The sequence below is a fragment of the Bison bison genome, unplaced genomic scaffold (assembly GCF_000754665.1).
Source record: "Bison bison bison isolate TAMUID 2011002044 unplaced genomic scaffold, Bison_UMD1.0 scf7180017864072, whole genome shotgun sequence".
Taxonomy (NCBI): domain Eukaryota; kingdom Metazoa; phylum Chordata; class Mammalia; order Artiodactyla; family Bovidae; genus Bison; species Bison bison.
The window spans coordinates 1,592,789-1,607,983 of record NW_011494644.1 but is presented as its reverse complement, the minus strand read 5'-3'; positions in this window follow the sequence as shown (position 1 = coordinate 1,607,983).

The following is a 15,195-nucleotide window of genomic DNA, read 5'->3' as shown; positions in this document are numbered from 1 at the left end:
CACTGTCCGCAGTGATTCGGGAGCCCAACCAAAGAAAATCTGTCACTGCTTCCACTTCTATTTGCCATGATGGGACCTGATCAGTTCAGTTCAGTTGCTCAGTGGTGTCTGACTCTTTGCAACACCATGGACTGCACGCCAGGCTTCCCTGTCCATTATCAACTCCTGAAGCTTGCTCAAACTCATGTCCTTAGAGTCAGTGATGCCATCCAACCATCTCATCCTCTGTCATCCTGTTCTCCTCCTGCCTTCAATCTTTCCCAGCTTCAGGGTCTTTTCCAATGAATCAGCTCTTCTCATTAGGTGGCCAAAGAATTGGAGTTTCAGCTTCAGCAACAGTTCTTCCAACATTCAGGGTTGATTTACCTTAGGAGTGACTGATTTGATCTCCTTGATCCAAGGGACTCTCAAAAGTCTCCAGCACCACAATTCAAAAACAAGAATTCCTCAGTGTTCAGCTTTCTTTAATGTCCAACTGTCACACCCATATATGACTACTAGAAAAACTATACCTTTGACTAGACAGACTTTTGTCAGGAAAGTAATGTCTTTACTTTGTAATATGCTGTCAAGATTGGTCATAGGTTTTCTTCCAAGGAGAAAGCATCTTTTAATTTCATGGCTGCAGTCACCATCTGTAGTGATTTTGGAGCCCCCCAAAATAAAGTCTCTCACTGTTTCCATTGTTTCCCCATCTTGCCATGAAGTGATGGGACTGGATGCCATGATTTTAGTTTTCTGAATGGTGAATTTTAAGCCAACTTTTTCACTCTCCTTTTTCACTTTCATCAAGAGGCTCTTTAATTCTTCTTTGCGTTCTGCCATCAGGGTGGTGTCATCTGCATATCTGAGGTTATTGATATTTCTCCCAGCAATCTTGATTCCAGCTTGTGCTTCTTCCAGCCCAGCATTTCACATGACGTACTCTGCATAGAAGTTAAATAAGCAGGGTGACAATATACAGCCTTGATCTACTCTTTTCCTGATTTGGAACCAGTCTGTTGTTCCATGTTTGATTCTAACTGTTGCTTCTTGATCTGCATACAGATTTCTCAAGAGGCAGGTCAGGTGGTCTGGTATTCCCATCTCTTTAAGAATTTTCCACAGTTTGTTGTGATCCACACAGTCAATAAAGCAGAAGAAGATACTTTTCTGGAACTCTTGGTTTTTTGATAATCCAATGGATGTTGGCAATTTGATCTCTGGTTCCTCTGCCTTTTTTAAATTCAGCTTGAACATCTGGAAATTCACGGTTCATGTACTGTTGAAGCCTTGCTTGGAGAATTTTGAGCATTACTTTGCTAGCATATGCTGCTGCTGCTAAGTCACTTCAGTCATGTCCAACTCTGTGAGACCCCATAGATGGCAGCCCACCAGGCTCCCCCGTCCTTGGGATTCTCCAGGTAAGAATACTGGAGTGGGTTGCCATTGCCTTCTCCTTGCTAGCATATGAGATGAGTGCAATTGTGTGATAGTTTGAACATTCTTTGGCATTGCCTTTCTTTGGGACTGGAATGAAAACTGACCTTTTCCACTCCTGTGGCCACTGCTGAGTTTTCCAAATTTGCTGGCATGTTGAGTGCAGCACTTTCACAGCATCATCTTTCAGGATTTGAAATAGCTCAGCTGGAATTCCATCACCTCCACTAGCTTTGTTCATAGTGATGCTTCCTAAGACCCACGTCACCCTCCAGGATGTCTGGCTCTAGGTCAGTGATCACACCATCCTGGTAACCTGAGTCATGAAGATCTTTTTTGTATAGTTCTGTGTATTCTTGCCACCTCTTCTTAATCTCTTCTGCCTCTGTTAGGTCATACCATTTCTGTCCTTTATTGTGCCCATCTTTGCATGAAATGTTCCCTTGGTATCTCTAATTTTCTTGAAGAGATCTCTAGTCTTTCCCATTCTGTTGTTTTTCTCTATTTCTTTGCCCTGATCACTGAGAAAGGCTTTCTTATCTCTCCTTGCTATTCTTTGGAATTCTGCATTCAGATGGGTATGTCTTTCCTTTTCTCCTTTGCCTTTAGCTTCTCTTCTTTTCTTAGCTATGTGTAAGGCCTCATCAGATAACCATTTGGCCTTTTTTGTATTTCTTTTCCTTGGGGATGGTTTTGATCACTGCCTCCTGTACAATGTCATGAACCTCCATCCATAGTTCTTCAGGCACTCTATCTATCAGATCTAATCCCTTGAATCTATTTCTCACTTCCACTGTATAATTGTAAGGGATTTGATTTAGGTCATACATGAATGGTCTAGTGGTTTTCCCTACTTTCTCCAGTTTAAGTCTGAATTTTGCAATAAGGAGCTCATGATCTGAGCCACTGTCAGCTCCCAGTCTTGTTTTTGCTGACTGTATACAGCTTCTCCGTCTTCAGCTGCAAAAAATATAATCAATCTGATTTCAGTATTGACCATCTGGTGATGTCCATGTGTAGAGTCATCTCTTGTGTTTTTGGAAGAGGGTGTTTGCTGTGACCAGTGCATTCTCTTGGCAAAATTATTTTAACCTTTGCCCTGCTTCATTCTGTACTCCAAGGCCAAATTTGCCTGTTACTCCAGGTATCTCTTGACTTCCTACTTTTGCATTCCAGTCCCCTATAATGAAAAAAACATTAAAAAAAAAAATTATATCTACTACTGTGAGCACGAATCCCTTAGAAGAAATGGAGTAGCCCTTATAGTCAACAAAAAGCCCAAAATGCAGTACTTGAATGAAGTCTCAATAACGGCAGAATGATATCTGTTTCTAAGACAAACCATTCAATATCACAGTAATCCAAGTCTATGCCTCAACCAGTAATGCTGAAAAAGCTGAAGCTGAATGGTTCTATGAAGACCTACAGGACCTTCTAGATCTAACTTCCAAAAAACACGGGACTGGATGCCATGATCTTAATTTTTTTAAATATCAAGATTTAAGTCAGCTTTTTCACTCTCCTCTTTCAGTCTCATTAAGAGGCTCTTTAATTCCTTTTCACTTTCTGCCATTAGAGTGATATCATCTGCTATTTGAGATTATTGGTATTTCTCCTAGTAATCTTGATTCCAGCTTGTGATTCATCCAGCCCAGCATTTTGCGTGATGTACTCTGCATATAAGTTAAATAAGCGGGTGACAAAATACAGCCTTGATGTACTTCTTTTCCAATTTGGAGCCAGTCTGTTTTTCCATATCCAGTTCTAACTGTTGCTTCTTTTGACCTGTATACAGGTTTTTCAGGAGACAGATAATGTGGTCTGGTATTCCCATCTCTTTAAGAATTTTCCAGTTTGTTGTGATCCACACAGTCAAAGGCTTTAGTGCAGTCAATGAAGCAGCAATAGATATTTTTCTGAAATTCTCTTGCTTTTTCTATGATTCAACAGATGTTGGCAATTTGATTTCTGGTTCTGCTGCCTCTTTGAAACCAGTTTGTACATCTAAAAGTTCTTGGTTCACAAACTGCTACAGCCTAGCTTGAAGAATTTTGAGCATGACCTTGGTAGCATGTGAAATGAATGCAATTTTACAGTAGATTGAATATTCTTTGGCATTGCCCTTCTTTGGGATTGGAATGAAAACTGACCTTTTCCAGTCCTACGGCCACTGCTGAGTTTTCCTGATTTGCAGCACTTTCACAGCATTATTTTTTAGGATTTGAAATTGCTCAGCTGGAATTCCATTGCCTCCACTAGCTTTGTTCGTAGTAATGCTTCCTAAGGTCCACTTGGCTTCACACTCCAGGATGTCTGGCTCTAGGTGAGTGATCACACCATCATGGTTATTCAGGTCATTAAGACCTTTTTTGTACAATTCTTCTATATATTCTTGCCACTTCTTAATATTTTCTGCTTCTGTTAGGTCCTTGCTGTTTCTGTCCTTTATTATGCCCATCTTTGCATGAAATGTTTCCTTGATATCTCCAATTTTCTTGAAGAGCTCTCTAGTCATTCCCATTCTATCATTTTCCTGTATTTATTTGCACTATTCTTTTTAAGACCTTCTCTTCACTCCTTGCTATTCTCTGGAACTGTGCATTCATTTGGGTATCAGCTCAGTTCAGTCAGTCAGTAGTGTCCAACTCTTTGCAACCCCATGGACTGCAGCACGCCAGGTTTCCCTGTCCATCACTAACTCCCAGAGCTTGCTCAAACTAACGCCCATCGAGTCGGTGATGCCATCCAACCATCTCATGACAACTGCTTTGCATTCTTGTATTTCTTTAACTTTGGGATGGTTTTGGTCACTGCCTCCTGTACAATGTTATAAAACCCTATCCATAGTTCTTCATGCACTCTGTCTACCAGATCTAACCCCTTGAATCTATTCTTCCCCTCCACTATATAATCATAAGAGATTTGACTTAGGTCATACCTGAATGACCTTGTGGTTTTCCCTACTTTCTTCAATTTAAGCCAATATTTTGCGATAAGGAGGTCATGGTCTGAGCTATAGTCAGCTCCAGGTCTTGCATTTTACTGACTATACAGAACTTCTCCATCTTCAGCTGCAAAGACATAATCTGATTTCGGTATTTACCGTGTGGTGATGTCTATGTGTAGAGTCGTCCTGTGTGTTGTTTGAAAATGGTGTTTACTATGACCAGCATGTTCTCTTGACAAAACTCTGTTAGCCTTTGCCCTGCTTCATTTTGTACTCCAAGGCCAACTTCAGCTTCTTTGACATCAGTGGCTGGGGCATAGACTTGGATTACTGGGATGTTGAATGGTTTGCCTTGGGAAGGAACTGAAATGATTCTGTTGTTTTTGAGATTGCACCCAAGTACTACATTTCACATTTCAGATTTTTTTTGTGGACAATGAGGGCTACTCCATTTCTTCTAAGGGATTCTTGCCCACAGTAGTAGATATAATGGTCATCTGAATTAAATTCGCCCATTCCTATCCATTTTAGTTCACTGATTCCTAAAATGTTGATACTCAACCTTGCCATCTCCTGCTTGACTATATCATGGACCTAAAATTGATTCATGGACCTAAAATTCAAGGTGCCTATGCAATATTGTTCTTTATAGCAAGAGGCTTTACTTTCACCACCAGACACATCCATAGCTGAGCTTTTTTTCTACTTTGGCTCAGCTACTTCATTCTTTCTGGAGTTATTAGTAATTGCCTTCCGTTCTTCCCCAGTAGCATACTGGACACCTTCCAACCTGGGGGGCTCATCTTCCGGCGTCATAACTTTTCCTACTGTTTTGGGGGCTCTCCAGGCAAGAATACTGGAGTGGGTGGCCACTTCCTCCTACAGCGGACCACATTTTGTCAGAACTCTTCACTATGATCTATTTTGGCTGACCCTGCATGGCATGGCTCATAGCTTCACTGAGTTATGCAAGCCTATTCACCACAACAGGGCTTTGGGGACTTGAAGGGCGCTTTGGGGATTATTATTAAGTAAAAGGAGAGTTACTGGAATACAAGCACTGATATACAGCAACAGTCCACCTGATAACTGAGCTGCCTCTAAGTGACCAGTGGGTAGGAGATGCTGGACAAAGGGATGGTTCTTGGCCCAGGAGGACGGAGTGTGACGGCACAAGATTTCATCATGCTTCTCGGAAGAGCATGCAATTGGAAACAGATGGATTGTTTATTTCTGGAATTTTTCATTTAATATTTTTGAAACACAGTTGACCCCTGTAACTGAAACTGCAGATAAGGGAGGACTACTGTGTACAGATGTCTGGAAAAACCTCCTTCTTCACCGGGTTGCTATAGTGAAAAACTGTAAGGCTTCCCCCACTGTGTGGAGGAAGACAGTCAGCTGAATTCATTCATTCATTCAGCAATATTACTGAGTGCTTTCTACATGCTCGGCACTGCTCTAGGTACTGGGATATAGGGATACAGGTATGGGAGAAAAAGACAGAAAACAAACAAAAAAACAAACCCTGAGATCAGAAAGCTTACTTCCAGTGGGAGAGACAGGCCATAAAAATATGAAAAATATAAGCTCTATCACATGGTGATATGTATTATGGGGGAATATTAAGTGGTGACGGAGAAGGCAATGGCACCCCGCTCCAGTACTCTTGCCTGGAAAATCCCATGGATGGAGGAGCCTGGTGGGCTGCAGTCCATGGGCTGGATAAGAGTCAGACACGACTGAGCGACTTCACTTTCACTTTTCACTTTCATGCATTGGAGAAGGAAATGGCAACCCACTCCAGTGTTCTTGCCTGGAGAATCCCAGGGATGGGGGAGCCTGGTGGGCTGCCGTCTATGGGGTTGCACAGGGTTGGACACGACTGAAATGACTTAGCAGCAGCATTAAGTGGTGAAAAGAAATAGGGTGTTCTTGGCAGAAGGTGGAGGTTGCTATTATAAAGAGGAAAGTCAGGAAGATTCAACTGAAATGGAGACATCTGAGCCAAACCTGAAGGTATCTAATGCTAACAAATTACCGCAGCCTTAAGCTGCTTTCAAACAACATTTATTTTGAATCTCACAGTTTCTATGTGTCAGGGGGCTGAGCATGGCTTAGCTGGACCCTCCACTTCAGGGTCTCTTACAAGTCTTTAATCAAAATGTCTAATGGGGTTGGGGGTCTCACTCAAAAGCTCAGCTGGGGAAGGATCTGCTTCAAAGTTCACATGGTTGTTGTCAGAATTTCAGTTCCTCTTGGGAATTGGACTGAGTGTCTCAATTCCTTCCTAATCACCCCTATTTTCTTGTCATATGGGTCTCTCTGACATAGGTTGTTGTCGTTGTTCAGTTGGTCAATTTTGTTTGACACTTTGTGACCCCATGGACTGCAGCACACCAGGCTTCCCTGTCCTTCACTATCTTCTGGAGTTTGCTCAAATTCATGTCCATTGAGTCAATGAAGCCACATCCAACCATCTCATGCTCTGTTGCCCCCTTCTCCTGCCCTCAGTCTTTGCCAGCATCAGGGTCTTTTCCAATGAGTCAGCTCTTCGTATCAGATGGGCAAATTATTGGAGCTTCAGCGTCAGTCCTCACATGGGAACTTTTGTCATCAAAGCCAGCCAGGAAAAGTGTCCGCTACCAAGGTAGAAATTACTGCTTTATGTAACCTAATCACAGAATTGACATCTCCAGGCCTATGATAGATCCCACTCACACTCAGTGGTTAGGAGATGAGGAGAAGGTGTCAATAGCAGGAGGCAGAGTAACAGTGGACCATCCGAGAAGCTCCCTGTCATAGAGCTGAAAGAGTGAGCCACGGTGGAGCCCAGGTGGAGGAGTGTTACAGGCAGAAGGAATAAATACAAAAGTCCTGGGTGGGAGCTTGCTGGGGTGTTCAAGGAACAGCAAGGAGGCCAGTGTGGCTGAAGTATAGTGAGAAAAGGGTAGGGGAACAGAGATGAGCACAGCGGGTAGATAATGGGGGCCAGGTTACGTGGGACCTCTTGACTTTTACTTTAAATGAGAAGGGAGTCACTGGAGGATTTGAAGCAGGGCAATGACATGAGCTGGCATTGTTCTGGATCCTCAATACTCAAAACTTTGGTCCAGGGACTAGTAGCATCGGCATCACTTAAAGCTCATTGCATTGCTGTTGTTCAGTCGTTCAGTCGTGTCCGACTCTCACAACCCCGTGGACTGTAGCCCACCAGGCTCCTCTGTCCATGGGATTTCCCAGGCAGGAATACTGGATCAGGTTGCCATTTCCTTCTCCAGGGGATCTTCCCAACCCAGGGATTGAACCTGGGTCTCCCACATTGGCAGGCGGGGTCCTTAGCACTGAGCCACCAGGGAAGCCCACTAAAGCTCACTAGCGATGCAGAATCTCAGCCCCACCCCAGGCCAACTGTATCAGAAACTGTATTTAACAAGAGCCCCAGGTGAGTGGAACGCATAGTAGTGGTGTCAGAATCATCTGGAGCGGTTGTTGAACTGCAGCTTGCCGATCCCCCTAACTCCCCGAGTTTCTGATTTGGTAGATGGGGGTGGGATCTGCAATTCTGCACTTGTAGCAAGAGCCCAGATGATGCTGATGCTGCCAGGCCAGGGGTCCTTCTTTAGAACCGCTGGTCTACATGTGCCCAGTGCCAGGGCCCAGGGACAAGTAAGATAAAATCCCTGTCTTGACGTGGCTCACAACCCCAGGTCTTTCTCCAGCCTCTGGGAGGGAGATGATACATCAGATCCAAAGCTCCTTCCCTGCCATAAATTCCAGGAAGGTAGATTTTATATGCTGCCCCTTGAAATCACATCAGTGATGTAGGCTCATGCTTACCCTGGCGTCCTGTTTCATTTCTGTAGTTAAATCCCATCTCTGTGTGTCCTAGTCACAGCGGAGAGAGGGAACAGGTGGTCACTAGCTCCCTGCTAACAACCCTTCATATGCTTGCAGCCCATTATTAAATCGCCCTCAGATTTTCTTTCTTGAAGGCTAAATAATTACCCTTCTCTGAATCATGGGGCGGAGAGGGTTGGGCTGACTATAGCTACCAGCTTCAGTTAGGAGCGTATGTGGTAGAAATTCCTGAACCCATGTGGGGGCTGGAGGTGATACAGGGTGGGGGCTTCAGCGGGGTTTCAAAGGCTAGACCTTTAGACTCCTTCATCTGAGCAAGAGCCTGAGAAGTGATGCCAGCAGGCAGCAGGCAAGATAAGGAGATGTTCAGTGGGATGCAGGGATCAGCTGGAGGTCAAGCATCATAGGTGAGTCAAACATCTTCAGGGCTTATGGGCACCATCAGGCCTCCATGCAACCTCCCACACTGATCCTTTGAAGCCAATGTAACAACGCTTCCGGGGTAGCCTGACTGATGGTGAACATCTTCAGTGGAAGTGTGTGACCTTCATAAAGATACTGTTCTAGTGTGCAGAGGTCAAGGTCAATCTCTGGACCACCTGCATCAGCGTACCCTAAGAGGCTTGTGAGGAAATGCACATTCCCCAGACTCCAGTGCACCAGAATTTCGGGTGAGGAGTCTAAGAATGGGGAAATTAACAAGAGAGCCACTCCCCTACTCTTCCGTGCAGTCAGGTTTGAGAACAAATGTCCTAGCGTGTGATCCGGCTCCCTCTCTTCCCTTTCTTGGCCATGAACAGAAAAGGACAACGATGGTTCAGGGTAGACGAAACATCTAGTACAGCGACTAGTAATAATAGAGTGACTTGTTTGTGTGGTGTGTATATATTTTGAAAGTAAAAAGTAGCAACAGCATTTCTTGAGACCTTCCTTGGTGGCAGGCACTGTACTAAGGAATGAATAGAAGGTGGCCTGTAGAATCCTCGTCTCCAGGAAACAGTGACTCTTAGCATCCCATTCACAGAGGAGGGAGTGAAGGTGCTCAGAAGGTGTGAAATCACACAGCTGCTAAGTGGCAAGTGGTATGACTTAGACCCAGGTCCACCTGCCCCCAGAAGTGAGGACTTTAACCTCCAAGTTATCCCTTCCTCCTCCCTAACACACTCTTCCCTTCCAACTGTAAAACAGGAAGAGGCACCATGGTTGCAGATGCAAGGAGATCCAACCAGTCCATTCTGAAGGAGATCAGCCCTGGGATTTCTTTGGAAGGAATGATGCTAAAGCTGAAACTCCAGTACTTTGGTCACCTCATGCAAAGAGTTGACTCATTGGAAAAGATTCTGATGCTGGGAGAGATTGGGGGCAGGAGGAGAAGGGGACGACAGAGGATGAGATGGCTGGATGGCATCACTGACTCGATGGACGTGAGTCTCAGTGAACTCCGGGAGTTGGTGATGGACAGGGAGGCCTGGCGTGCTGCGATTCATGGGGTCGCAAAGAGTCAGACACGACTGAGCGACCGATCTGATGTGATCTGATGGGGGAAAGAAGCCATTAGTTTTGAATTATGTGCTAGTGTTTCATATGCATTTTTCTCATTGGCCTCATCTCATATCTTCCCTGGGAGAGAAGCATTACACCCATTCTGCAGGAGAGGAAAACTAAGGTTCCCCAGGGATTAAATGGCTTGCCTGAGGCCACACAGTTATTTTGTGGGTGAGGTTAGACTCAAAGCTTTCAGACTATACTGTCCCTGATGAGGATAGGGATGAAAGAGGTCTGACTCCTACACAGGGTTCCTCAGAGGGTTACTCTGGGATGTCAGCCCTGGGGCCGCCCTTCCTATTTCCAGACCAGCTGTTTAATTAGCCCAGAGACTTCTTATTTCCACGGTGTTCAGAAACACTGCCCAGGGTTGGCGCTAGATGGCATGTTCTGGAAGCTGTATAATTAAAACTGACTTGGGAGATGATGCCGTCAGCCCGTAGGGCAGAAATAGAAAGTCACCTAACCAGGATGTGTGTGGCCCATATGGATGCCACTGACTGCTTTTGTTCTGGTGCTTTTGATTATAATAGGTATCCTGAGGTCTGTGGTTTGCAGTGCCACCTCTCACTACCTTCTTAGGGATCATAAAGAAAAAATCATTATTATGTGCCTGCCTCTGCCATCCAGAGCTGGGTCTCTGAGGGAAGAAGGTGAGAGGCCAGGTTCCTTTTAGACCCTGTAGTTAGAGATGAGCCCAGGAGTGCCACCAGGAGGTGACTGAAGCCTCGTCTCCTGATCTTCGACTCTGTCCTTCTGTGTTAGGAGGGGCTGAACATGAACCATTGGCATCTCCTGCCCATTGGCATCTCCATCTGATATTCCACTGCATATCATTATGGGTGTTTTTTGTTGTTGTTTTGTCTCCCAGAATCTTTCTTAGAGAACTGTTTCTCCTCCTCTCTGGGTCCTTGTGAGGTCATGCTGGCTCATGATACCCACACATATCCGGTCACCTGGTCCAGGCTGACTCAGACACAGTGCTGGATCCTCCAGACACGGTGCTTGGTCCGGAGGTAAGCACGTGACCTAAGCAGGACCAATTAGAGTTTTTCCCTAAGATTGCGTACAAAGTCTCTCTTCCCTTTGGAGCATAAACTGTCAAAATATAAGCTCAAAGCATGAGTAGCCATTTTTCTGCCATGTGAATCAAACCTACTTCAGGAGGCAAAAAATCCAGAGTTCCAAGAGAAGCTGTGAAGAGGTGAGATATGGAGAGAAAGTGATTTCATTGCAGCCCTAAATCCAGCCATGACTGGGATTTGCCCTTGGCCTTCCAAGTTAATGAGCCCGTAAGTTCTTTTTAGCTCAAGTTGAATTGAACTGGGTTTCTTTCAGGAACCCTAGACAATACATATCTGAGGTTCAACATATTCAAACACAAAACCTGAATTCCTCTCCCGGCAAACCTGCCCTCCTCCAGCCTCTCCTGCCTTCCACATCCTTATCATTGTCTATTCACTTTCAGGCATTGATACATTGCCATGACCTTGGTTTAGACTCACACTGCTTCTTACCTGGTTTGCTGCATCAGTCTCTCTGCCTTCAGGCACACACACACACCCACACACACACACTCATGCCAAAATCTTTCTCAACCTCACCATACTGATCTTCTACTGGGTAACTGACAAGGCTACCAGACATCTGGCCCCTCCTACTTGTTAAATCTCACCTGGCACCTCCCTCCCCTCACTTTAGCTAAAAATCTCCTTGGAGTTGCCCTCTGACCTCTAAGCAACCTCCAGGGCTTCTTAATCCTTTCTCTGCCATGGACATCCTGCCAGTCTTTTGAAGTCTATAGACGCCACCTTGGAATAATGTCTTTTCAACATAGAGGAGGGTATATAGGATTACAGTGAAATTATACTGACATATATTTATCAAAATATTAAAACCAAATTTAAATTTAAATATGGTAATATATGTGCTTCTTCAGGCTTCCCTGGTAGCTCAGCTGGTAAAGAAGCCACCTGCAATGCAGGAGACCCTGGTTCGATCACCTGGAAAAGGGACAGGCTACCCACTTCAGTATTCTTGGGCTTCCCTGGTGGCTCAGATGGTAAAGAGTCTGCAGAGTGTAGGAGACCTGGGTTCGATCCCTGGGTTAGGAAGATCCCCTGGAGAAGGAAATGGCAACCCACTTGAGTATTCTTGCCTGGAAAATCCCATGGAGGGAGGAATCTCGCAGGCTACAGTCCATGGGGTTGCAAAGAGTCAGACATGACTGAGCAACTTCACTTCACTTCACCCACTCCAGTATTCTTGGGCTTTCCTGGTGGCTCTGATGGTAAAGAATCTGCCTGCATTGCAGGAGACCTGGGTTCGATCCCCGGGTTGGGAAGATTCCCTGGAGGAGGGCATGGCAAACCACTCCAGTTTTCTTGCCTGGAGAATCCCCATGGACAGAGGTGCCTGGTGGACTACAGTCCATGGGGTCCCAGAGTCAGACACAACTGAGCAATGAAGCACAGCACATGTGCTTCTTCATTAATGCATTAAACAGAAAGATCTAGCATGGAGGCCCAATAATGGGTGTAATTTTCAAACAGTAAAGAGTGTCAATGAAATGTCAAGTTATTTGCAACAACTGTAATGTGACAGGAATATACATGATTTCTGTTGGTGATAAAGTCCCAGGCAGGGTTTCCCTGGTAGCTTAGCTGGTAAAGAATCCACCTGCAATTCAGGAAACCCAGTTTGATTCCTGGGTTGTAAAGATCCACTGGAGAAGGGAAAGGCTACCCACTCCAGTATTCTGGCCTGGAGAATTCCATGGACAGAGGAGCCTGGCGGGCTACAGTTCATGGGGTCGCAAAGACTCGGACATGATTGAGCGACTAACACTTCACACTTAAGGTCACACCTCAAGAAGCATTCTCTGACTCTCACCACACTAGTTGGGGCCACAAATACTCAGTACCCTGATACCCCCTGAACCTCCCTTCATCACACCACAGGTCACATGCAATTCCACACATTTGTCCTGGCCTGGGGCTTCTCTACTGAGATCCGTGAAGGTGCCAGCTGCCTTGTCCAAACAGGCTCAGCCTTGGTCTGAGTCCAGGCTACACCTCAAAGCTGGACTGTGGGTCCTCTCTAGGGCAGGGAGAGGCTAGCAGAGCTGGGGACCCTGAAGTGACTTCTGACAGTCCCCTGCTGAACGACGCAGGACCCATTTATTTGTTCCTTCTTTCACTGGAAGCAGGACGGTGCAGCCCTAAAGAGTTGGACCTTTCCAGTCAACCAGATCTGCACTTTTCTCCTGTCTCTGTCACTTTCTCCCTGTTTACTTTGGATGACTCCCTTCTCCTCCAGGAACTTCAACTTCTTCACTTGTAAAATGGGTGATGACAGTACCCACTTTGAAGGGCTCTGGTGAGGATTATACAAGAACATATGTGAAGGCACATATGTCGGAGGCACCCACATTAGCTAATAATACCATCGATGTATTTATTCAACAAGCATTTATTACGTATCCATTGCCTGCCAGGTGCTTGACATACATCAAAGTGTTTTATTGATGTAATTCCAGGGGTATGTTCTCTTATCCCCATTTCAAGTAATCTTCTTCATTGGCAGAGGGGTGTTTGATATTCTGAGACAGCTTTAAATTTTTACAGATTAAAGTATGAAACTAACCCTAAGGATTTCACCCCCCTCTCCCCAATATCCGGCAAAGGCTAGGTTTAGGGAGTCTAGGCTTGAATTCCAGCTCCTTGATTTGAATTCTACCTCCTTGATGCTGTATGTACAGCTCCTGGGCAACTTCACTGCTTTGTGACTCCTTTTTTTTTTCTTCTCATCTAAAAGAGTGGAACAGTAACAGTACCCACCTCAAGCCTATCAGAGAATTAAAAGATTGAATTTATTGTGAAAGGTTTTAAAAGGTTAAAAGGTTTGAGACTGGCACAGTCTCAAAATGCTTAGCCATTCCTCACAGGAACACCTGGGGAACTCCTCCACTTCCCTTAAGTACCCCGGGGGAGCACCCATCCCAGGAGGAACCCCTCCTCTGTGAAGCCCTCTCCCCACCAAGCATCACTTCCCATCACTGCAAAAGAAACATCGTGGATACGCACCAAGTTTTAGGAGTGCAGACCACGTGGGTTCAAATGCCAGTGCCATCAGCTGCCACCTGTCCTGCTTTGGTAGTGACTTTCCCTCTGTGCATCTCAATTTCCCCATCTGTAAACTGGGGAGAGCTGCAGTGCCCCCCTCAGAAAGGTAAGAGGAGTCAAGCACCCTGCTGGGCTTCCTAGGTGGGTTCAGTGGTAAAGAATCCACCTGCCAGTGCAGGAGACACAAGAGACCTGGTTCAACCCCTGGGTCAGGAAGATCCCTTGGAGGAGGGAATGGCAGCCCACTCCAGTATTCTTGCCTGGAAAATCCCATGGACAGAGGACTTGACTGAGCATCCACACACACCAGCACTCTGCCAGACATACAGGAATGAGCAAGGCAGGGGAGGACAAGACGAAATGCTTGAGCGAGATGCCTGCGAAATTATAAGCACTCGACATATGTTACATGCCATGTGCTACAAATGAAATATTATCATACTTAGAAATGTATATGTATGCTAGATATTTACACGAAATATTTACACATATGTTATTACACCTTTTGTTCATAACTTCCGCGTTCATTTCCTCATTTACTCCCACAAAAACAGTCCTGGAAGATAGGCAGGGCAGAAATTTTATGCTGTTTTTATTGATGAAAAGATAGAGTCGCTGGAAGGTTAAATGGTTGGTAAACTGGCAACTGAAGATGTCTGGACATTTTAAAAAGAGAACTTGCAGAGGGCAGTGTTCCACCTCAGATACCGCAGTGGAGAGTCAGCCCCAGCTCTGTGGCTTTGGGGTGGGAGGACCGGTTTGGGGGAAGCCTCCAGGCCCAGGGCGCCCCAGCCACGTGGGCAGGCAGGCTGGCGGGTGGACACGCCCGGGGGCGCACGCTCGCTGGCGCGGAGCTTCCAGCGGGCAGAGACGCGCAGGACGCTGGGCGCGACGCTGGGTGGCGCTGCTGGGCCGCCCCGCGCCAGACCTGTTGCGCCCAGGGCGCAAGTCGAGCAGGTTTAGGGTAAAGGGACGCTCGGGTCTCTCCGCGCGCACCTGCCGCCCTCGCCAGTGCATCTCCCTCGGGGCGCCCAAGGCCCCATCTTAACTTGAGGCTTCCATTCGCTTAGCCTCTGCATTCCTCACCGCAACAGTTCTAGGCGCGTCGGGTGGGGCGGGAATAAAGTTTTTCCAACCCGGTCTAGGAAAGGGCTGGATGGGGAGGACCCTCCCGGCTCCAGACTCTACGGCGGGCTGGACCGTGCCCTTTCAGCTTCACGGCCGCCCCGGGGGCCCTGCTCTCGGTAGGTGCCAGCCCCGGTGCCGACCGGATGGGCTGACCCGCGCACCGCCCCCTCC